A 23,231-nucleotide genomic window follows, 5' to 3' on the forward strand; every position below is an offset into this window, starting at 1 on the left:
TTGTGACGAGGGATCTAAACCCCTGTAAATTCAAGTGCAAACATAACCCTGACAATTATGACAATTCAACAGAGAATCAGATTTGGTTCTGAAGGCTAGTTTCTACTTTATTTTGCAGTTACTATTTGTACTCCTCCCTATGCAAAGATAATATACAGCCTGGTCGTGCTCCTTTCCCAATTTTGACAGATAAGGTGGTATATTATCTCCCTGCTTATTCAACTTATATGCAGAATACATCATGCAAAAGGCTGGACTGGATGAATCCCAAGCGGTACAGTGGTACCTCAGGTTACATACGCTTCAGGTTACATACACTTCAGGTTACAGACTCTGCTAACCCAGAAATATTACCTCGGGTTAAGAACTTTGCTTCAGGATGAGAACAGAAATTGTGCAGCGGCGGCGTGACAGGCCCCATTTGCTAAAGTGGTGCTTCAGGTTAAGAACAGTTTCAGGTTAAGTACGGACCTCCGGAACGAATTAAGTACTTAACCTGAGGTACCACTGTATTAAGATTGCCGGAAGAAATATCAACAACCTCAGATATGCAGATGACACAACCTTGATGACAGAAAGTGAGGAGGAATTAAAGAACCTTTTAATGAGGGTGAGAGAGGAGAGCACAAAATATGGTCTGAAGCTCAACATCAAAAAAACTAAAATCATGGCCACTGGTCCCATCACCTCCTGGCAAATAGAAGGGGAAGAATTGGAAGCAGTGAGACATTTTACTTTCTTGGGCTCCATGAACACTGCAGATGGTGACAGCAGTCACGAAATTAAAAGACGCCTGCTTCTTGGGAGAAAAGCAATTTGTAAACCTAGACAGCATCTCAAAAAGCAGAGACATTACTTTGTCGACAAAGATCCGTAAAGTTAAAGCTATGGTTTTCCCAGTAGTGATGTATGGAAGTGAGAGCTGGACCATAGAGAAGGCTGATTGCTGAAGAATTGGTGCTTTTGAATTCTGGTGCTGGAGGAGACTCTTGAGAGTCCCATGGACTGCAAGAAGATCAAACCTCTCCATTCTTAAGGAAATCAGCCCTGAGTGCTCACTGGAGGGACAGATCCTGAAGCTGAGGCTCCAATACTTTGGCCACCTCATGAGAAGAGCAGACTCCCTGGAAAGACCCTGATGTTGGGAAAGATGGAGGGCACAAGGAGAAGGGGACGACAGGACAAGATGGTCGGATAGTGTTCTCAAAGCTACCAGCATGAGTCTGACCAAACTGCGGGAGGCAGTGGAAGACAGAAGTGCCTGGTGTGCTCTGGTCCATGGGGTCACAAAGAGTTGGACCACGACTAAACGACTAAACAACAACTATGTAAAGAAGCACAAGGAGAAACCTTTTGAGGAAGAATGAACAAAAGTAGGGCTTATTTCTAGAAAGCAGGTTGATGGGGGTGGGGGAAATTTGCTAAAGATCACAACAGGGTGTAAAAATCAGGGGCCTTAAACCCCTTCAGGAAAGAAAGCCTTAGGGAGTCTTAGGAAGAACCTCAGTCTCACTAGCTGCTTTATTTGGGTATAAAAATGATTAGGATACTTCCACTTTGCTTAGAAAGCTGAAATTTCTTCATACAGACCAAATCCAACACACCCCGATGATCAGAAACATATGGAATTGTGACTGGAAATTCAAAGGGAACCCTGAAATAGTTGCTACACATGTAGACCATGACACCCTGATTGCAAGTAGGTCCTAGAAGGGACGTTTATGTAGAAATGGGGGCAATGAAGCACACCCCCAATGTCTGAAGTGTTTCTAGACCACCTAGAAAGGCAAGATTTGATACACATATTTCCCGAGCCACACAAGCCCCCTTCATAGGTTAATTGTGGAAGAGATGACATCTCAGTTCCACCCCTGATGTCCGTACATTGGGTGGTACTCAACTAAGCCTTACTCAGAGTAGGCCTAGTTGAATACCACCCACTGAATGTGGCCTCTATGGCAAGGAAGCCTATGAGCCTAGGCTTCCCCACTGCAGACATCAGTGCTCAACCTGTGGCAACACTGAACACAGCGCCAGCAACACAGCCTTGCTGCCATAGACCCCTTCACAGGAACTACATATGAATGGAAATGACTGAAAATGGAATACATTTAAGACTTTTGCGATTTAAAGGTACCTCAGAATTCCAGCTCCATGCATGGTTTAGCACCAACACTGAACCAACTGGAGATGAGTTGCCTCTTCGCACACTAGAATTATGAGATTTGGAGGAGACACTTCCAGTAGCAGACAGGAATTTGGAAAGGTCTCACAAAATGCAAATTTCATTCCAGCAGCAGGATAAAATTTATAGTTCACGTTCAACCCCAAGCCTAGGCTCATTAATCTCCTTTCACGAGGGACAGGAAACGTGTACTATACACTGCAGTGGTATCTTCCTGAAATACCAAGTGAATCACAGTGAAACTGGTTGTACATGGTTATAGTACAATTTTCGGTTTAAAGCTTGAAGATCAGCTCAATCCAGTAGCAGCCAGACTTCATTTACTAACCACACTTCTGGCCTGACTCACTGACAGAAATTGCTAGCATCCTTCTCCCATGAGCAAGAACCCTGGATTTTGGTGTGCATGTATCACATGATACTCAAGCAATGCCCTTCCCACATGATCTACACAGACCTGATCTATCAGGGCTCTGGTTACGCTTCTATAGGTTACCACAACTGTGTGGTGCCTCAGCCATGTGGAAACTATTTTTATTAGCCTCTTTTTCATTTTCCTCTATGTTCAGTTACTCTGATGTAAACGTCTGAATCTAACATCTTTTGCAATTCCAAAAGGCAAACAACCAGTAAATTTGAGGGCTTTGCCTCTTGTTTTGCTTACATGGAAATAATTTCCCCCCTCATAAGAATAAACAGATTCTAATTCTACCCATTCCAGACAACATGCCATTATGCTGCAAGTCACCAGCTATATGCAAATATCATAAGGCGAATCATTTAAATGCATGTTTGGCATATTTCTTGAAGCTCAGCATGTTTAGATTTTTAAAAGATGAAGGTGGGAGTAGCTAAGATTGCATTTATTACCAAAGGCATAACCCATCGTTCTTTGGTTGTTCACATCACACAACCCAACTGCCTACTCTGGCAAATTTTCATCAGAAACCATAAATCAGAGAGTCTACAAAATGAAGAAACCCCTTCTTATTTTTTTTTATCCATAGTGATAAATAATAATAATTCTGAACTGCTTCCCTTTTTATGCTAGCAACAGTTGCCATGTTTTATTTCTACAAATGGTCTCTGCCACTCTCTCAGCTGCAGAAATGGATTCAAATGGCCAATACAGCATAACAGGGTAAGGCCTAGCAGCTATTATCCGATTAGCAGAGGTTAGCAGGTTAACAGAAGCTTCCAGAGCAGAGCTTTTGACGTCTAACATTGTTAAGAGCAGCTTCGCTTTCCATGTGTGATAGAAGCTGTGGTTATATCCAGATTTTCTTCAGGAAAAGACTGTAGAGTAGGAAACAGTAGCATGTAGTGCATGGTATTTTGCAAACAAGTCCTGAAAAGTTATTAGATCATAAAAATGTTTACACAACTATATACCCACATATTTCTATGGTAGTTATTAGAGGCTAACAAGGGGGAAAGTGCTCTTTTTGGATTTGCATAGCTTCTTACTTGACAAAGGCTCCAGATCTACAGAGGATTTCACTAACACCTTTCGTCCACCCTTTCATCCCTCCTAAGTTTGCTTTCAGCAGACAGGGAAGACCTTCCTGCAAACAACATGGCGGAAGCAGCTGCAAAGTGGGAAAGCAGAAAACATTTATGTGCATTCAAGGCACACACACGCATCGCTGTGAACCCGGAAGTGGCAGCCAACGGGGCAATAACGGCCCTGAAAGAGTGTGAAAACAGTGAAAATAGTGTCTAGCAATCTCATGAGCCTTTGCAAGCGCAATCCCAGAAGCCTTTGCACCAACCTTTGAGGTCTGTGAAGAGTTGGGAGTTTCAGCAAGGAAGTTTGGCGGGAGCAATTGTGGTGGAGTTTTGGTTTTTTTTAAAGCATTTCAAGAGGTTTAGATGGTGCTTGCAGACTTTTTCAATGGTGTTCCCAATATTCGATTTAACTTAAATGTGTGGTGGTGCCTCGGAACATAACACACACACACACACACACACACACACACCCCACGTAAATGGGGAGTTGCCTGTATTAAATGTGGCATGTAGATTTTAATTCATTCATGCTAAACTATGGGTCAAAGATTAACCCAGGCTTCATGATTTTCTTATCTCATTGCAGATTGATCTTCAACCACTCCACCAGGGATGAAAGGCTTTTCTTTTCAGAAATTCAAGCGTCAAGCTCTAGAAAGCTGCAAACGAGACAGAAAGAAAGCTGCTGCTGTCAATATCTGAGTCCTGCATATTATTGCAGCCTCAGGAGCCTCTCCTAGGAAACGGAGGTCAAGCCTTAGAGGGCAGAGATGAGGAACTTGTGGCCCTCCAGATGTGGTTGCACTGTAACTCCCATCACCGCTGACCATTTCGCTATGTTGGCTGGGGTTGATAGAGTTGGTGTCAAACACCATCTAGAGGCCACAAGTTGTCCACCCTTACCTTAAGAGGGTCTGCTTCCTCACTAGGAACCAGGAGCCAGGTACATTTTGCACCTGGCTATTGGCCACTTGCGACCAAGTGAAGATTCCTGGGCGCCAGGATGGCACCTGACATCTTCACCATCTGGAGGTACATGCCTGAGGATCATTGGATCTTGACTGTTTTCACACTAATACCACATCCTGTAGAATTCAATCAGTTATAGTTTATCTGCACAAATCAGAATGATTCTGTGATTCTATGAATTTCAGGAACCAAACTGCTTTTTCCGTGCAGCCTGAGAAGCAGCAGTGAACAATGTTACAGCTAATTGTTGTAGCTCCCACCCCACTGCCCTGCTCACAGTTGTGAAGAATATTCTCACATTATGAATGGTCCATGTCTCCACTGGTGCTGGAGGAGACTCTTGAGAGTCCCATGGACTGCAAGAAGATCAAACCTATCCATTCTTAAGGAAACCAGCCCTGAGTGCTCACTGGAAGGACAGATTCTGAAGCTGAGGCTCCAACACTTTGGCCACCTCATGAGAAGAGAAGACTCCCTGGAAAAGACCCTGATGCTGGGAAAGATGGAGGGCACAAGGAGAAGGGGACGACAGAGGACGAGATGGTTGGACAGTGTTCTCGAAGCTACAAACATGAGTCTGACCAAACTGCGAGAGGCAGTGGAAGACAGGAGTGCCTGGCATGCTCTGGTCCAGGGGGTCACGAAGAGTCGGACACGACTGAACGACTAAACAACGTCACCATTAAGAACAAGAGGTAGGAATATACATAGACCGTTTCTGGATAAAGCTCTCAAAAGTTCTTAAACTAGCTCAAGGTTGTCAATCTGAACTAGCCAGATGTTTCACTGATCATCAATCACAGTCAGTCCATCATTTGAGAAGGAAGAGTCGTCTTGCCCAAAAATGGCAACCAGACATTACGTTTTGGCAACTACAACCTTGGTTTAAGGAGCCATTTGGCGCCTAGCTTATACATCTGATTTTCTAACACTGCTAGCAGGTACATGTCTGCATCCTCATAGATCGACAAGAGAGGGAATGAGATAGAGACATGCCCCCCTCCAATGTACCTGTGGAACCTCTGGAGCACTTCAGAGAAGGAAGCAGGGAGAAAACCGCTTGCACATTTGTAATAGAGAAGAGAGGAAGTAGGACTTGTTTTTGTTTTTCCTCAGGGTCATGTGGGAAAGCAGGCATACATCAACAATCATCCTGAAAGAAGACCCATAAATTCAATCAATCAATCAATCAATCAATCAGTGTGCCAAAGAACGGATTGGTCTCTATTACGAAAGCAAACAAAGCTGTGTGGCAGGAGGGACGTTAAAAAGAAGCACCAACAGAAACATATATATAGTTCCAGACTATCAGTTTAGGTTGCTTATTTGTGTTATTCCACTGGAAACCTTCTCTATGAGAAAAGCACAAATCTTCGAAACAAATACATAACGTATTAAAGGAAAACAACCGTCCACGCGCCCTGTCTCTGGGTCAAAAGGCTGCAGCCTTGACCGGAGGGGCTGGAAGATGCTTCGAGGCAGAGACTAGCCCTCATACAACAAGCTCAGGAATGAAAGGTCACCTTCTATCCAAAACAAACACTTTAAACATTGTGCTTGGCATGAAAGCCTCTCCTCCTAAGAGTCAACAATAGCCCTTGCGCAGAACCTTAATCCAGTCTTTTAACAGTCTGCCTGATGCTGACTAGCTTCGTGGCCAAGGCACTATTTTTAATCTACCTCCCGAACCGTCTTGGAAGAGGCCGTGGGCCGGCAAGGCCAGATTCGGAAGCCTCCTACTCTGTAAGCCAGAAAAAGATTACGTTATTAGAGAGGCAAAAATAAATGAGTTATCCTCACATCCCCTTAGCTAGTAGTACTGCACAGAAGGCAGTTGCATTCCACAAAGGGATTTTAAACGCCATACATGCAGCGACACTGGAGCAGCAAAATGTTACAGGAGCTGATGGATTTCGTGAAAGGGCATCCATTTACTTCATTTACACTTGCAATAAGATCAGGTTATAGAAAATACTGTATTTTGCAGCTCTGAAAACCCCTCCCCCCCAACTCTTACCCTGCAGTTTTTGTTATTTTTGACCACATTTATATCTTCCACCATGGAACCCAAGGCAGCTCCCAAGAAGTCTCCCAACCCAACTCAGAGCTGCTTCTGCAAGGCAAGAGTATTATACAGTCTGCCCTCAGGCCACATATCTAAAAAAAAGCAGGAACCTAAGTCTGCCGCCAACCCATTTAGGCGCTAGCAAGTCGAGACAAAATCCAGGGGAATCCGACCATGCAAATCAAGCAATATTTGATCAGATCTACAGACCCTGATTTACGGTGGGGATTCACCTAGGCCTGGCATTTATTTTATTTTTTTATTTTTTAATATGCTTTTTATTGATTTTCTTACATGGTAAAGATAATACATTCTAAATAAAATACAAAAGAAACAAATTACCAAATAAACAAATATGTATAAATCCTTAAATTCCTAAAGACTTGTATTATTTAATTCAGAATTTCTTAATTTCTCCATATGACTTCCAATCTCCTCATTGAGGGTTCATCCTTTCCCCCCTTTTTATTATCACTGCTTCCACATTCCTTATCTCCATTTCTTTCTTTTATTTTATCTCATATATTCTTTATTGAACTTACAGATTGCAGAGTTCATTCAAAGCATGTCCAGGTTTTCACTTGTGGACAATGTTTAATTGAATATTATTTGTAAATTCCCCATTCTTTTTTTATACCTTTGGGTTGCCTGTCTCCTAATTGTCTCAGTCATTTTTGCTAATTCAAGATATTCAAGCAGTTTTATTTTATTTTTAAATGCCCCACTGCACTCTCAAAAATAATAATATTCGGAAGCACATGATGTGGTGATGGCCACCAAGCTTAGGGCAATTTTTCCAAAAGGATTCTTTATTTTAACTTCAAAATATTTGCAGTTTTCTGACTGACAGCAGGTCAGGCTTCAAGAAGACTGGGACACAACAGACACAATATTCCGCTGGGTTTTTTCCAGCTCTTTCCTAGCATTATGTACTGAGTTGAATAGGATCCAAACTGCAGCAGGCTGATTGGTCCTAGAACAATAGGATCCAGAACGCAGCAGTCTGATTGGTCCACAGGAGCCACCCAATCCAACTCTAGGTGGAAGTGAATCCGCAACCTGATTGGCCTACAGGAGAATCCCGGAACTAGCCAATCACGCAGGACCCATTGTGTAAATAATGTATATAAAGCAGACATTTCGGGGGAACTTCCATTCCTCGCTACTATGAGCTGAATAAAGAGCATGAAATCCACACTCGACTCCGTGTATATTTCACCTGGGCTTCCCTCAGAAGCACAGAAGCCTCCCAAGGGCTGTAGGCCCAAAAAAAGAGGCCTAGAAAAAATGAGATCCAAGAAAAAGGGAGGGAACAAAAACCTGGTGCAGATGACGGAAGGGAGCTGAAAGGGGACCCAGGAAACAGACATAAGGGGGGGTGAAAATGGAGCCAGGGGGTTGTCTCTCCCCTGAAGTATCCCTCAAAAGTTGCCCCTCGGTGTATTCTTCTAAATATTAACTGCCTGCCAGTGGTGAGATGGGCAGAGACAAACCCACATCGGGGATCCCAATTCTCCCCTACAGGAGAAACTTATATAAATAATAATCATTTATTTTTAACTTATTTACAGCCCACTTTTCTGACTGACAACAGGTCAGGTTTCAAGGCAGCTACTCATAAAGGACTAGGATGCCACAAACACTACATACATATATACATACGGCAGCTGTGACTGATGAAAATATCAAAGGAACAATGATGTAAAGTGCTCTCCCCCCCCCCCCAGATTTTAGGATATTACTGCTGCTGAAATTAAGATTCAGCAAGTGATAGGAGCCTGTTGCCTTCGTATCATGCATGAGATTCCATTTCTCAGGGACGTCTAGATAAAGCGTTGGTCTGAACTAGGAATCCCCCAATTTTTCTAATATCCCAAATATGCAGCAACTGCCTCCATGGATGCACCAGGTCAGATGCTACTTCCTCCACTGAGCTGCATTCCCTGGGCTCACTTTGGAGTGATTTATTGTGCCTGACCCAGCCCTGTGTTGCATTTGAACAAACACCTGGCAATTATATTAACCGCACAGAAAGGCGGTTGTACAGTTTTACCAAGGCTAAAGGCTAATCTCTCTAGTAGTTTGAGCTGCTAGCAGGACCATTAGGCAAAGGAGCCTGCAAAGAAACACGTTTCAAATATATGAAAATGTAGTGTGGAGATCTACTGGGAACACAATTGAGGGTGTGTTAAAAGCAAAAACTATGAATGGACAAAACTGTGCTTTGAATTCACCAAAGACATCAATTCAAAGTCTCAAGATAAACCAAACGGGAACAAAAAGAGACATAATAATAATAATAATAATAATAATAATAATAATAATAATAATAATTTATTATTTGTACCCCGCCCATCTGGCTGGGTTTCCCCAGCCACTCTGGGCGGCTTCCAACAAAGATGAAAAATACACTAAAATGTCACATATTAAAAACTTCCCTGAACAAGGCTGCCTTCAGATGTCTTCTGAATGTCAGGGAGATGTTTATCGCTTTGACATCTGATGGGAGGGCGTTCCACAGGGCGGGCGCCACTACCGAAAAGGCCCTCTGCCTGGTTCCCTGTAACTTGGCCTCTCGCAGTGAGGGAACCGCCAGAAGGCCCTTGGAGCTGGACCTCAGTGTCCGGGCAGAACGATGGGGGAGGAGACGCTCCTTCAGATATACTGGACTGAGGCCGTTTAGGGCTTTAAAGGTCAGCACCAACACTTTGAATTGTGCTCGGAAACATACTGGGAGCCAATGTAGGTCTTTCAAGACCATTGTTATATGGTCTCAGCGGCCACTCCCAGTCACCAGTCTAGCTGCCGCATTCTGGATTAGTTGTAGTTTCCGAGTCACCTTCAAAGGTAGCCCCACGTAGAGCGCATTGCAGTAGTCCAAGCGGGAGATAACCAGAGCATGCACCACTCTGGCGAGACAGTCCGCAGGCAGATAGGGTCTCAGCCTACGTACCAGATGGAGCTGGTAAACAGCTGCCCTGGATACAGATTTAAGCTGTGCCTCCATGGACAGCTGTGCGTCCAAAATGACTCCCAGGCTGCGCACCTGGTCCTTCAGGGGCACAGTTACCCCATTCAGGACCAGGGAATCCTCCACACCTGCCCGCCTCCTGTCCCCCAAAAACAGTACTTCTGTCTTGTCAGGATTCAACCTCAATCTGTTAGCCGCCATCCATCCTCCAACCGCTTCCAGACACTCACACAGGACCTTCACCGCCTTCACTGGTTCTGATTTAAAAGAGAGGTAGAGCTGGGTATCATCTGCATACTGATGAACACCCAGCCCAAACCTCCTGATGATCTCTCCCAGCGGCTGCATGTAAATGTTGAAAAGCATGGGGGAGAGGACAGAACCCTGAGGCACCCCACAAGTGAGAGCCCAGGGGTCTGAACACTCATCCCCCACCACCACTTTCTGAACACGGCCCAGGAGGAAGGAGCGGAACCACTGTACGACAGTGCCCCCAGCAAGTTCATAAAAAACACTAGAAAAACCTTTCATTCCCGCTTATACTCAATGAGGGACCAAGAAACATAGTTGTTATACCATTTTTTTTACCTCTCCAGTCTTAGATGGGAAATCCCTACAGGAACAGACAGGCATGCCACCCTCCAAAACACACGCAGAGGCCTCATACCAATAATCTCCCCCATCTTTGATAGGTGACAGTCACAAAAGTCGGGATTCCAGACAGAGCGCCACAATCTCATTATGTGCCTGGTGGAAGGTCCATCACCCCAGAAAATGAATAGCTGGACTGGGCACTTATGTGAACAGGACTTTAAATTCCTCCTTTTTCAAACACCGCTAGGACCATTTTCACCGAAAGGATAATGCCCTGCCCACTGATAAGATATTCTGTGACAAAGCACCCCAGTCCATTAATTCAAGATGGGTTCAGGAACTACATTTCTACACAGGGGGTTTTGCTTCTAGGACTGGAAAGAACAATGGGATTCCTTTGCAGAGGCAAAGGCACAGTGTCCCTATAAAAAAATTGGCAAATCGCTAAAGCCAAATCAGCAGCAAATAACTCAACGTCAGTTTTCTTCGTTTTATAGCAGTGGGCTGTCAAATCCCTATGTTTATACATCTGTCCTCCTCCACAGCTGCTGGCTGACTCCTCGGCAAGTTACCCATTACGGGGTGTGATACAGCACTCACTAGGGCTTCACCATGAGGAACATGCCATGTGCTAGCTCATCCCCCAAATCTGGCCTCAGCCTGCTCACCTGGTCTCCCTAGTTGTGCCATTGCCTTTTGACTGAACTGCACCAGAAACTCCCGAAATGCTGAATAAAGGAAGCAGAGAACTCCAAGAGGTGGGGGGGGGGTATTGGAAGGAGATCTGAAAGACATGAAAGCTGTAGTTCTCAAAGAGTGTGGCATGCCACACTAGTGTGGGCAGAGAGGGTGGCAAGCGGGGCAGGAAGATTCAAGGACCATCAAAGGAACATTTAAACATCTCATTAGGGTAAAAGGTGAAGAATTATGGAAGTGGTAGTCCTGTAACATCAGGAGAACCACAGGTTAGTCACCTTTGATTTAGAGCAGGCATAGGCAAACTCCGCCCTCCAGATGTTTTGGGAATACAACTCCCATCATCCCTAGCTAACAGGACCAGTGGTCAGGGATGATGGGAATTGTAGTCCAAAACATCTGGAGGCTCAAGTTTGCCTATGCCTGATTTAGAGTCTCTGGATCGGCAAACTCTGCCTAAATGGAGGGGCTGAGGTAGAATACCTCCAGAGACAACGTCTGCACATAGCTTGAGGAAAACTGATATACCAAGCTCCTTACAATGAGGGAAATGCTGGGGCAAAGAATTAATAATTCCCAAAGGTATCAATAGAAAATGATGCCAGTAACATGCCAAACACGGCATTTTACTGGCATCACCATTCTGTAGTTGGCTTCAACCCTGCACGCTCATTCTGTGGTGGGCCTCAGTAATATTCAGCCTTTCTAATGAGGCCCAGAGGGTAGAATATTTGAGAAACCTTGGTCTAAGAGACGTGGAGGAAGTCAGGTGACACCAGAGAGGAAAGGTGGCTTTCGTGGGAATTATGGTTTTGCGCCACCCCTAGCAGCATGTCTACCAAAGCCTTCCCACCAAAAGAGAAGATGCATCTAAGTTAGTATGCTGACCTTGTCTCATCCACAGCAAATGCACACACCTGATACTGGGGGAAAGAAGAAGCAGGAGTTGGCAAAGGAAGCTGCAGTGCACCAAACTGTTTTGTTCTTTCCAAATGGATATTCAAAGAGGGAATGAGGCTATCCCCAAAGTCTGAGAAATTAAAAGGATAATTTGCCTAGTCCTAGGCAATGGGTGTCTTTCACTGACTCCGACTCCAGACAAGACTTTGCAGCTTCAATTCCCACCCACTGCAATGGAAAAACTAAGGGGGAAGGGGAAGCTTAATTCTTCCCTTTGCCCCCCTGAATTTCCCACAGGGTTACAGAACAGTGTTGAGAAGTAAGCACAGGTTTCCAACAGTGGCAGCGGAGACAGGGCTGCTCTATAGCGTGCACTTGGCCCTCAAATACCGAAGAGCAACATTCCACTTTTGCCAAGTACCTCAGAGAAGTTTGGACACGGTAGCTCTGCGAGAAGAGCGAAGTAAATTAAATTAGAAAGTTGCGCTTATTTCTCTGGGGAGGCGGGGAAAATGGGTAGAGATTTGACCCAACACAACTTTTTACTGTTGACTTTTGCACCCTTCAATAACCCTAACATTCAGCAAAACCAAAACACATTTGCCCATAAAACTAAAATCAGGCAGTTGCCACGCTGGCATGTTTAAATGCAAAGCTAGCACAGATGGAATTAATAGACACAACATTTTTATAAAAAAAAACACACACACACCCTGAAGTTAAGCTGTTGTTTCCACCAACCTCGCACAAATGTGTTTCTTTTTTTCTTTCTCTCTCTCTTTCTTCATTCATTATTGTTTTAAATGTAAAGAACAGAAAGCATTTGTTTTCCTCCCCCATCCCAACCGTCTTATGATTGGCAGCATTCAAAGGGAAAGGAACAAAGGACGCCCCACACACCACAAGAAACAAAGCCTTTCTTACACAACAATTCAGCATGACTGCTTCCTATAAGCAGTCTCAGAAGTACCGCCCTCTCTTTTTGAAAACGACAGAGGAGTGTAGAATTACATCCGGGCATACAATTAATAAGGAGTTCCTGTACTTTTGAAGAGATTATTGTCCACACAGAACTAAACAGCAAGAGTCCCTTCTGTCTATATAGGTTCAACCTGCCCCAATGGCCAAGCATGGCTCTTTCAGTGCAGAGGGTTTTTGAGCATGCCAAAGTGTGCAAGGGCATCAGCACCTGGTGAATCGGCACCTTCCTCTTCTCATTCATGTGCAAAGGCCTCCGTGCGACCCCACATGGAACTGAAAACTACCAGTAAAGCTGAAAATGAAATCTCATTACCCTGGGTTTATGGTAACTCCAACAGGGATGCATAAAAAAGAGAAATGATCAGATTTCATGATAGGTCACAGCAATGCGCTCATTCGATGATGAAAACCACTTGTGAACAGGAGTCTTTTAGGCCCCAAATCTCACCTTCTTAACTTTGGGAGCTTTGAAAAGAGATATAAGGAAGACCTTCGGGAAGGAAATCTCTATTATTCAAGAAGATATGCCTCAAGATACACAGGTTCTTGCCCACTCTTGGCCACAAGGACATCTTGTACTTGAGGAAATTGAACAGTCTGGTTTCTTTCCGGACTGAAATCCAGAATCAGATCAGTCTATAGCTGCTATAGGCAGATATCGCCGCTCAGGAATGATAACTCCAATTAACAGGCCTGCCCACCTTTACATCACCAAACAAGAACATTTCATCCCACTGTTTTGCATTCCCAGCGCATTCCTGAGAAAAGACGTATTTTCAAATTGTTGGATATAATGGCCATGTTCACACATCACACTTCAACCAAACTACTGATTTAGCAGGAAGATGTTGGCTGGTGAGGAGGAAATCACAGCCACTTTGCTCCTTCCTGGGCTGTTTAGTGTGGCCTGGCAGCTCAGCCAAGGTTTGGTTTCGCACAGGGCCAGAAAACCAGATGTTGCTGGACTCCCAACTCCCATCAGCCCCAGCCAGCCACTTCAAAGATGGAAGTTGTGGTGCAGCAACATCTGGAGGGCCAAAGGCTCCTCAGACCTGGCTAAGCACATCATCCAAACTCAGGAACGTGTAGGGCAACCAATGTCCCTCCTCAAATGTGGATGATGGGGAACATAAGCAATGGCAAGGGCCAAATACAGCCCCACTCTGCCACCCCACATGACTCTACATAGTTCCATCCTTATTTCAGACATCAGGATACCCCAGTATATTATCACAATGCTGAAAACCAGGTATCGCCCATCCCTCCCATACTTCTGCATCTCTCATCCAGGCAAACGAGAGACATTATCATGGTTCAAAGAGACATTCCAGGTAAGCAAAAGCACTTGAGGGTGGCATGAAGCTGTGCCAGGTGAAAAGTGTGGCCCAGGCAGAAGGTAAATGGCCTGAGGAAGGAGCTGGGCCTGGGGAAGAGGTTCACGGATTGGACAGAGAGGCTTGGGGGGCTGCATTCAGACCCTGGGGCTCAGGTTGCACACCCTTGTTTTACCCCTAATAACTTCCCCCAATTTCTGAAGTAGCAAACACTCATTACTGTTACGTGAGGACATATAGGGTTGCAGCCTATGCAAAGATGCACACCCACAACCAAAACGGAATTGCCGTATTTTTTGCCCTATAGGACGCACTTTTTCCCCTCCAAAAATGAAGGGGAAATGTGTGTGCGTCCTATGGGGCGAATGCAGGCTTTCGCTGAAGCCTGGAGAGCGAGAGCCGTCGGTGCGCACCGACCCCTCTCGCTCTCCAGGCTTCAGGAAGCTATCCGCAAGCCTTGCGCGCCCGGCGGGAGTTCCCGCGGGCTCGCAAGGCTTGCGGGCGGCAGCCTGCAGCGCAGAGCGCCCTCCGGAGGACGCCCCGTGCTTTGCGCAGGTGTCCGCAAGCCTTGCGCGCCCGGCGGGAGTTGCCGCCTGGCTCGCAAGGCTTGCGGATAGCAGCCTGTTCTGGGGGCTGGGGTCGGGGGAAGCTCGGGCTTCCCCCGCCCCAGCCCCGCGGTGGGGGGGGGATAATTTTTTTTTATTCATTTCCCCCCCCCCAAAAAAAAATGAGGTGCGTCCTATGGGCCAGTGCGCCCTATAGGGCGAAAAATATGGTAAACATCATAGATAGAAGACTGGTGAAAATGCCTCTATTCTGATGGTAGTTATTGCTGCTTTCCCACTAACAATGTTGTATTTACCATGACCAAACAGCAGCAGTTTAGTTTCTTCATTATTCTTAAAGGAGGACTGAAATCTTTATTTTCTGTAGAGAAGGTAGAAATGCTAGACCAGGCTTGTCTTCCACCTTATTCTTTTCATTTCGCACTCTGAGTTGAACAGCAAGGGTTGGAAGCCGACCTTTTCGTGAAAATCCTGCACCAGCACAAAAGCAGACAAAATAGTCGTACTGGGAGCACAGTTACAACTCGGAGGAGATTGACAGCTGGTCCTGTTCAGGACAGTTAACGCAGCAGGGGCTTCTTATGTCAGGCAACAGAAGCCGTCTCTCTAGACAACACGCAGCAAAAGAATTCTCAATTATGCTAGAGTACTTTCAGCTTGCGGCTTCTGTAGTTTCAAGAGACGCTGCTGCTGATTTTGCCTGTAATACTAGACAACAATTTCCTCTGATTCACAAACATAAAGGGGCAGAGAGGTTCTAGCAAGATGTGCTACCCACAGCCCAGAACTCTGCACGCATGTTTTTGGAAGGTTAGTTGTAGTTAAAAGATACTGAAGTTAGTAATCACTCCAACTCTGTTTAAATCAAAACAGGGAAAATTTGCTATTGGCTTCAGTTACTCTAGGAGCCCATCATTCATTAAAGTCATCAAAACTAAAATAATATATCTAACGATTATCCCATGGTGTGGATACACATCTTGTTTTCTACTTGGGAAGAACAGAACTAGGGTATTAACTTGGTAGAACAAACTTGCTACAGGAAACACCAATATTTTTCATAGCACCCAATTTGACCTGCAACAGAACCTTCTCCATTCAAGAGGTCAACAGTTAGAACAGAAATACTCCGATCTAATATTGATAATTACACTCCACTTCTAGTTTATGGAAATGTATAAGGTGGCGAAACTGTTCCTGGGCTGGGCCACTTCAGACGGCAGGTGGACACCGTGTAATTGAATGCTATCCTATTAAAATAAAGCAAAACCCTATACAGAGAAAATAAAATCCAAGGAAGAAAAAAATCTAGCTGAAATTCTGATAGAATGCAGGAAGTTTTTCAGGTGTGCCCAGGAGCAAATTTTTAGCACCTCACCTGCTGCTTGTGTGAAAACAAGGCCACAGAAAGAAGGGAAGTCAACCATCTAGCGCTTTCCAAATGGGTAGAAGCAAAGAGCAGAGGGACCACACTATTTAAAAGCACCAATATGCAGACATTTGAGAGTATAGTTGTATGTATGGTTGTACTGCTTAAAAACTAAACTGGTTTGGTCTGATCTCTGGATTCAGTTGTTGTTCACGTATTTAAATAATATACAGTAAATATGTTACTGATACCTGTTCAAAAAGCCTTATGCAATTAAGGCTAAAACTAGGGGAGAAGTTACAGATAGGTAGCCGTGTTGGTCTGCCATAGTCAAAACAAAAAAAATTTTCCCCTTCCAGTAGCACCTTAAAGACCAACTAAGTTAGTTCTTGGTATGAGCTTTCGTGTGCATGCACACTTCTTCAGATACCACTAGGGGAGAATTAATGGAGGAATTACTCAAAAAATCATTAAAAGCTTGTTGAAGCTTTCCAAGATGCATGCATTCCCATGTTTCTTGAAAGGAGAGGTTAATAGGCCTGACAGTTAAGAGTTTTTCAGAGCTGCGTTGCCACAACTAAAAAGACCCTGTCTCTCATGCACACTCGCCAACCTCAAAGACTGCTCAAGAGATCCTTAATGCAACCTGGTTGCAGATTAACACCAGAACTTCAAACTGGGCATGGAAAAAAACCAGGTGACCAAAGAAGCTGATTTAAGCCCCAAGTTATATGCGCTGATAGGCAAGCACCACATAAAAGCCTCATCATTGCATTTTGGATCAACTAAAATTTCTGGGCTTTTTTGAAAAGCAGCGCCATGAAGACAACATTGCAAGAATTTAGTCTGAAGGTAACTACAGCATGGATATCTGAAAATATGTTCCCAAAGTTATTATACTTTAAGATGAGCATAAGAGAGCTGGGATGTAAAAGAGCTAAATTGCAAGTTTTCATTGAATTTTATTCACTGCAGTCCAATATGTTGGCAATTAATTTAATGTTTTAATGAGCTAGAATGGCTTAAGCAGGTGTTTAATAGAGATGCTTAGTCAGTTATTATTAAGTTCCTGATATTTTATAGACCGTGATGCTGGGAAAACGGCAGACTGCATACAGAAATTTCCATTATCTCAATTTATCAGCAATCTCTGTAATTATTTTTCAAGTAAAGCAATATGAAATGAAGTGCCAAAAAGCTTATTAATCCAATTTCTTTCTCATGGGCATAAAAGGGTGTTTATAGCCTCTCCTCCTGCGCACCCCATTATTTAAAATGGATGGTGCACAGTTAAAAAGACAGAAATTCACCTTTGCCCTTTGTACGCAAAATTCATTAAAGACTTCCATAACGCTTAGCATTTGTATATTGCTTTAGTGTTCAAACTGCTTCAGATTCATTCTCTCGGTAACCCTTTCAACAATCCAATAAGACAGGTCACTCTTATCCACATATTACAGACGGATGGCTAAGCAATAGCAACTTGCCCAAAGCTGCCTGCAGCCTTCATTAGGGCTGGTTTCCAACATCGTGATATGTCACCAGCTAAACATTGTGATATATTGATATATCACAATGTCTGAATTAAGGATGGAGCTATGTAGAGGCATTGGTCGGCTTCACGGTTTTTCCCATTGTGATTTTTGCATAGCAAACACATGATTCACAATATATTGCCAGGCCAAAAATTATGAAATCAATATCACGATGTGGACTTCAAATCAGTTTTGGAAGATATATTCATGTTTCGCCCAGCCCTGGCCTTCGTGGTCAAGGTGATGCTTGAACCAGGGATTTTCTTACCTGCTATAATACACTGGATCTCTGTTTTTTCGTTGGCTCAGAGAGTTATAGGGATATGACAAGTCATGTACAGTCGTACCTTGGTTCTTGAATGTGATCCATTCCGGAAGTCCGCTCAATTTCCAAAATGTTGAAAAACCAAGGTGCGGCTTCCGATTGGCGCAGACACCCCAGAAACAATAGCCAACAGCCGCATTGGACGTTCAGCTTCTGAAAAACGTTCAAAAACCGGAACACTTACTTCCGGGTTTTCAGCGTTCGGGAGCCAATTTGTTTGTCAACTAAGCCGTTCAAGAACCAAGGTTTCACTGTAGTTCAATCTCATACCCCTTCAAAACCTGCATGTATTTCTTGTAAGCAGCTCCAGCAATTCTGCGCACTCCACTGCCATGTGCCCTGCACCACTACACGCTTCTAGCGGCTCTAAAAATGGACTATGTGCTGCATTCTGTTTTGTTTCTGTGCTTTCACATAAAACCATCTGTGCGCTAACGTTCACTATAAGGCCACTCTCACGCACAAGCAACACTGGCTTGCTTTGGGGAAGTTGGGAGGTGGGGGAGCAAAACAATGATAAAACTGGGGTTACCGTACTTTTCCGTCTGTAAGACGCTTCCTTGTATAAGACACCCCCTCCCTCATTTTGGGGGACTAAATTTTAAGAAAATGAGGGGAGGTGGCCCAAAGTTGTTGAGCCTCTCCCCCCACGCAGCTGCGGGCAAGAAACACACCCCGGATCGTTTCCCGTGCGCAGCGACATCGGGTGAATTTGCGCTCCCTCCAGCCATTCGGTTTGCAGGAGCGCAACCTCCCACAATGCCGCCACACAGGGGAAACGATCCAGGGAGTGCTTCCTGCGTGCAGCGGCATCGGGTGACCCCAGTTTTTTGACATGATTTTTGAGTCAAAAAATCTTGTCCAATACACGGAAAAATACGGTAATTTACATTAAGAAGAGTGGTATTATACCAACAAAAACAGAGTGGCTTGCCAAATTATTGGAGTATTACAATATATCCAAAACAATGGGAGAAATTGGAAGGCTCTCAAAAGATAAGATAGACAGGGACTGGAAGATGTTTAAAGGATACTTGCAAAACCATATTGAAAAATCAGAACTCCTATTAGAATAAACAAGTTACATTTTAAATACTGAAATACTAAATAAGACGGATAACAATGTGTAATAGAAAAAGAAGCATGACATTAGGTTAAAGGTGTGTGAAAGAAAGCAATAGAAGTGGAAAGAAATTGCAATTGAGTAGATTGGAAGTCTAACACAAAGGTGGGATGAGTGGTGCTGGATGGTGATGGGGAAAGGAATTATCTGTGGGATTGAGTGTAGGTATGTTTGAACATTTTTAAGGATTGTATGAAATGTATGTTTGCATATTCGCAATATGTGTGTATTAACGCTGAATTATTTTAATAATAAAAACTTTTAAAAATCAAAAAAAAGAAGAGTCCAGTTGGATCAGTCCAATCTAGTTACAGAATCATAGACCTTGAGCCAGTCACAGCCTCTTAACCTACCTCACAGGGTTGTTGTGCGGATTAACGGGGGGAGGGTAACCATGTCCTCATCGGGGGTGGGGAAGGGGGCATATAAATGCAATAAATATGCTCTTCTGCTTACCCGCTTAAGGAAGCTGGAGGTGCCAGCCAGATGGCAATGTCAGTCGCTAGCCTGGAACCCAGAGATCTCCATGTGGTTGCAGCTGGAGTCTAATCAAATGCCCCAGGACCCTGTTGTGCAGTCCATGTGCTAAGCTTGCAGTAGCGTAGTTCTACTCTGACAACACAGACCTTCAGGTACCTAAACAGAGTCCCCGTTCTGAAGAGCCATTGTGATGCCTGAAAGGCAGCTTCGCTCTGGAATCCTCGACAAAGTCCGCATGACTCAGCTCAAAGCGGAGGAAACGTTACGGAGCACGTTAGTAAGAATGATCTAGAGAAACCGCTTCAGTGTTTCCCAGGCAGACGCAGAATCTAACCAATTTCACCCGCCCCACCTTCCGCTAGCTGCTACCACAAGGAGGAACCCACTAACTGAAAACAGCTTTCCAGGGGTTCAGTAAGCCTCTGGTTTCTCCTGCCTGTGGCTACAAAAGCCAGATTGGTCAATCACCTGGAAAGTCACAACACCTGGTTCTCCAGCCGGCTGCCTTCGGCTTAGTGGGTCCCCCGTCCTGCAGGTCTCGTTTCCTTTTGGTTTCTTCCACCAAGAACGAACTACCGTTCCGCTTAATCTGCTTCATAGCCTGAAACACCTTTAAGCAAAATGATGGGTTTTCATGTTGGAAACCTCGGAAGCTGACTTCTAAAACTCAAAATTGCGGCAGCAAAATTCATGCCGGGGCTTTAGTGGCCATTAATACCTGCTGCTTCCCTGGTACATTGAAGTCCGCTGGTGTGCAACTTTCAGAGCTAGAGAAGGCAGCACTTCTCCTGTAACTATCACTCATTAAACAATACTTCGGGCCAATACTTAGAGCTGCTCATGTTTCATTCACGGCATAATCCTGTATGCCTTCAGATAGTAATACAACAAAAGCCACTGTCAGCAGCAAAGAGATAATGAGTGTTTTTGTCAAGACTACTGAAAAGCATCTTGTATTATGCAAACATTTCAGTAATAAGAAAAGAAGCCTGCATATCCCTACATAATATTGTTACTTCAGTAGCAAGTGGTTCAAAATCTGCTTGCCGAACAGTATTAATTTCTCTTGAACGTCATATTAAGCAGACTAATGCAGCTAGTTTTCAATGGCAGCAAATACTTAAAAGTGCCAAGATAATGCCTTATCAGCAATTTGGCTAAGAAAACCTCTTAGCAGTGGTTAACAAATCAGGAACAGGCTTCCCCACCAGAGCCGAATTCCTTCCCTCAATGCAGAGTTAAGTGGTTCATCAACACATACAATATTATTGATATTTATTTGTAAAGAGTAAATTGAGAGATCCCCGCCCCTAGGGGCTTACAATCCAGAAATCAAAATAAGGGATAAAAAGGGAGAATAAGGTTAAAACACTTGGCTGTTTAACCAGCATCAGAGACAACAGCTTGCAATAGGAAATAGAACTAATTGTGACCCAGCTACACAGTTTTATCTCTTCACTGAACTACAATTCTCACATTTTTCTTCACTTTCCACTGCCAGTTAATTGTCCCTTATCCCTTTCTCATTTCTCTAGTCAAGCTCTCTTCTCTGCCTCCTCAACTGCCCATTTAGCTGCAGGATGCATAGGAAATATTCATGAATATCTGTGAAAAGTATTACACTGGAATTCAAAACCCATGTCAAGTTATGCCCTTAGATTATAAACCGCATTCCATTTTTATATTCAGTACAAGTTACCACAAGTGTTATCGGGGGGTGGGGGGTGGAGAACACACCCTGAAATGGTAGCAAGAGGAATATAAATTTTTAGACGCCCAAGAAAAAGGTTATCTTGACTTAAAGCAAGATGAAGGGCAAATTTTCTGCTGAATTGGACAGATACTACAATAAGCAATGAGTTAAGTTACAGGGGAGTCAAAGGAAGAAATTTCTGCTTCTAGAAACATCAAGCAATGGACAGAATTAAAGTTAAGAAAACACAAGAGTCAGGAGCAGTTTGTCCCGGATTTGAGGACCGACCTAGTTCTATTTATCATGTTCTTATTCTGTCTTCCTCCAAAGTCCTCAGGGCAGCCTATTCATTCCCCCCCCCCCATTTTTATCTTCACAGGCACCCTGTGGGGCAGGTCAGATGGAGAGACTGTGACTGTTTGAAACACGTTTTTCTGTTATTCCAGCTGCAGTAGTTCAGGGGTGGGGAATCTTGCACCCAGGGGCCAAGTATTGACCCATTGCTGTCATGCAGGCCCCTCCCTTAAAATTCCCCCTGTGAGAATGCGGCTCTCAGGACCAAAAATCCTGGCTCCCACCCCCTGCTCCGACGGAACATTTATTGCATTCAGACCCAATTCTGGGGGGACTTTTTGCACTCACAAAGCAGAGCATCTCTTACGCCTCAATCCTATGCGCATGTACCTGGAAGCAAGACACAGCGGGCCTTGCATCTGAGTAAACGCACGTAGGGATGCAATGCTCACAATTGGCACCACGACTTTCCCACATTATGTACCTGCGGACCCAATAATCTCGCTGGTGCATAAGGCAACTCTCAGACTCACTAACAAATGGTCCTCGCTGCGATGGGGAAGGCTTGAAAACCAGACAAGATCCAGAGTTCCAAAGAGATCCTGCTAACTGAAAGCAAATGCGAAGGCTACGTACACATTACAGTGATGGCTAATAATAATTACAATAATAATAATAATAATAATAATAATAATAATAATAATAATAATTTATTATTTATACCCTACCCATCTGGCTGGGTTTCCCCAGCCACTCTGGGCAGCTTTCAACAAAACACTAAAGTACAATAACCTATCAAACATTAAAAGCTTCCCTAAACAGGGCTGCCTTCAGATGTCTTCTAAAAATCTGGTAGTTATTTTTCTCTTTGACATCTGGTGGGAGGGCGTTCCACAGGGCGGGTGCCACTATCGAGAAGGCCTTCTGCCTGGTTCCCTATAACTTCGCTTTTCGCAGCAAACGTGGCCCTCCAGCTGTTTTGGGACTACAACTCCTATCATCCCTAGCTAACAGGACCAGTGGTCAGGGATGATGGGAACTGTTGTCCCAAAACAGCTGGAGGGCTGAGTTTGGCCATCAGTGCAATTAGCAGCTTTAAAAATGTAGCAAGTTCACCCCACCCCACCCGTATTTCATCACTTTTTTACACTGTGGTACTTCTTCTTCTTTGGCGATCACTCGTAGCCGAGTAAGTTTGTCTTCCATAAACACGGTTTTAACAATGAGTCTGTAAGTGACTGTGGACGCCACTTCTGGGCCCACACGTCCTTCTACAGTGGGGACATTGGTTTCCGGGCAGGAGTTGATCACAGTGTGGATTTGCCAAGCGTGCCTTCCTCTTAGCACGTTTCCCCCTTGCGTTCTGAGTTCGACACCAGTGGTGACATCTTCACCAGATGGCATTACTCGATTTGCTTCCCCGTGCTAAACTCCTATTCAATGAAGCAGTCGTCTGTGCATGAGGAAAAATGCACCAAGCAGCAGTATTTCTCAAGAAGCTGCAGGATACGTATAAATTTCGACAAGCCTCATGTGTACTTTGCTTCAAAAACCAGCAGCAGGAATGCGTTGGATCTGGAGCAAATGGCAACACAAACACAACCGAAAGCTTCTCAACTCCTCCTCCCATCACACAGGCGAA

At 44.3% G+C, this 23,231-nt stretch overlaps 1 protein-coding gene across 4 annotated transcripts in view; it reads right to left on the reverse strand.

Moving 5' to 3' along the window:
- The window catches only part of ELMO1 (engulfment and cell motility 1), a 283,672-nt gene extending 264,002 nt beyond the window's left edge, over positions 1-19,670 (reverse strand). For 3 of the 4 annotated variants that reach the window (XM_053409947.1, XM_053409946.1, XM_053409944.1), the window contains exon 1: positions 3,653-3,752. The gene's annotated coding sequence lies outside the window, so the exon portion shown is untranslated. Of the gene's footprint in view, positions 1-3,652; positions 3,753-19,578 lie in introns of those variants that run through there. The other variant, XM_053409945.1, reaches the window with a different exon arrangement.
- Positions 19,671-23,231: the final 3,561 nt, after the last annotated feature.

Source organism: Podarcis raffonei, chromosome 12 (assembly GCF_027172205.1).
Source record: "Podarcis raffonei isolate rPodRaf1 chromosome 12, rPodRaf1.pri, whole genome shotgun sequence".
Taxonomy (NCBI): Eukaryota; Metazoa; Chordata; class Lepidosauria; order Squamata; family Lacertidae; genus Podarcis; species Podarcis raffonei.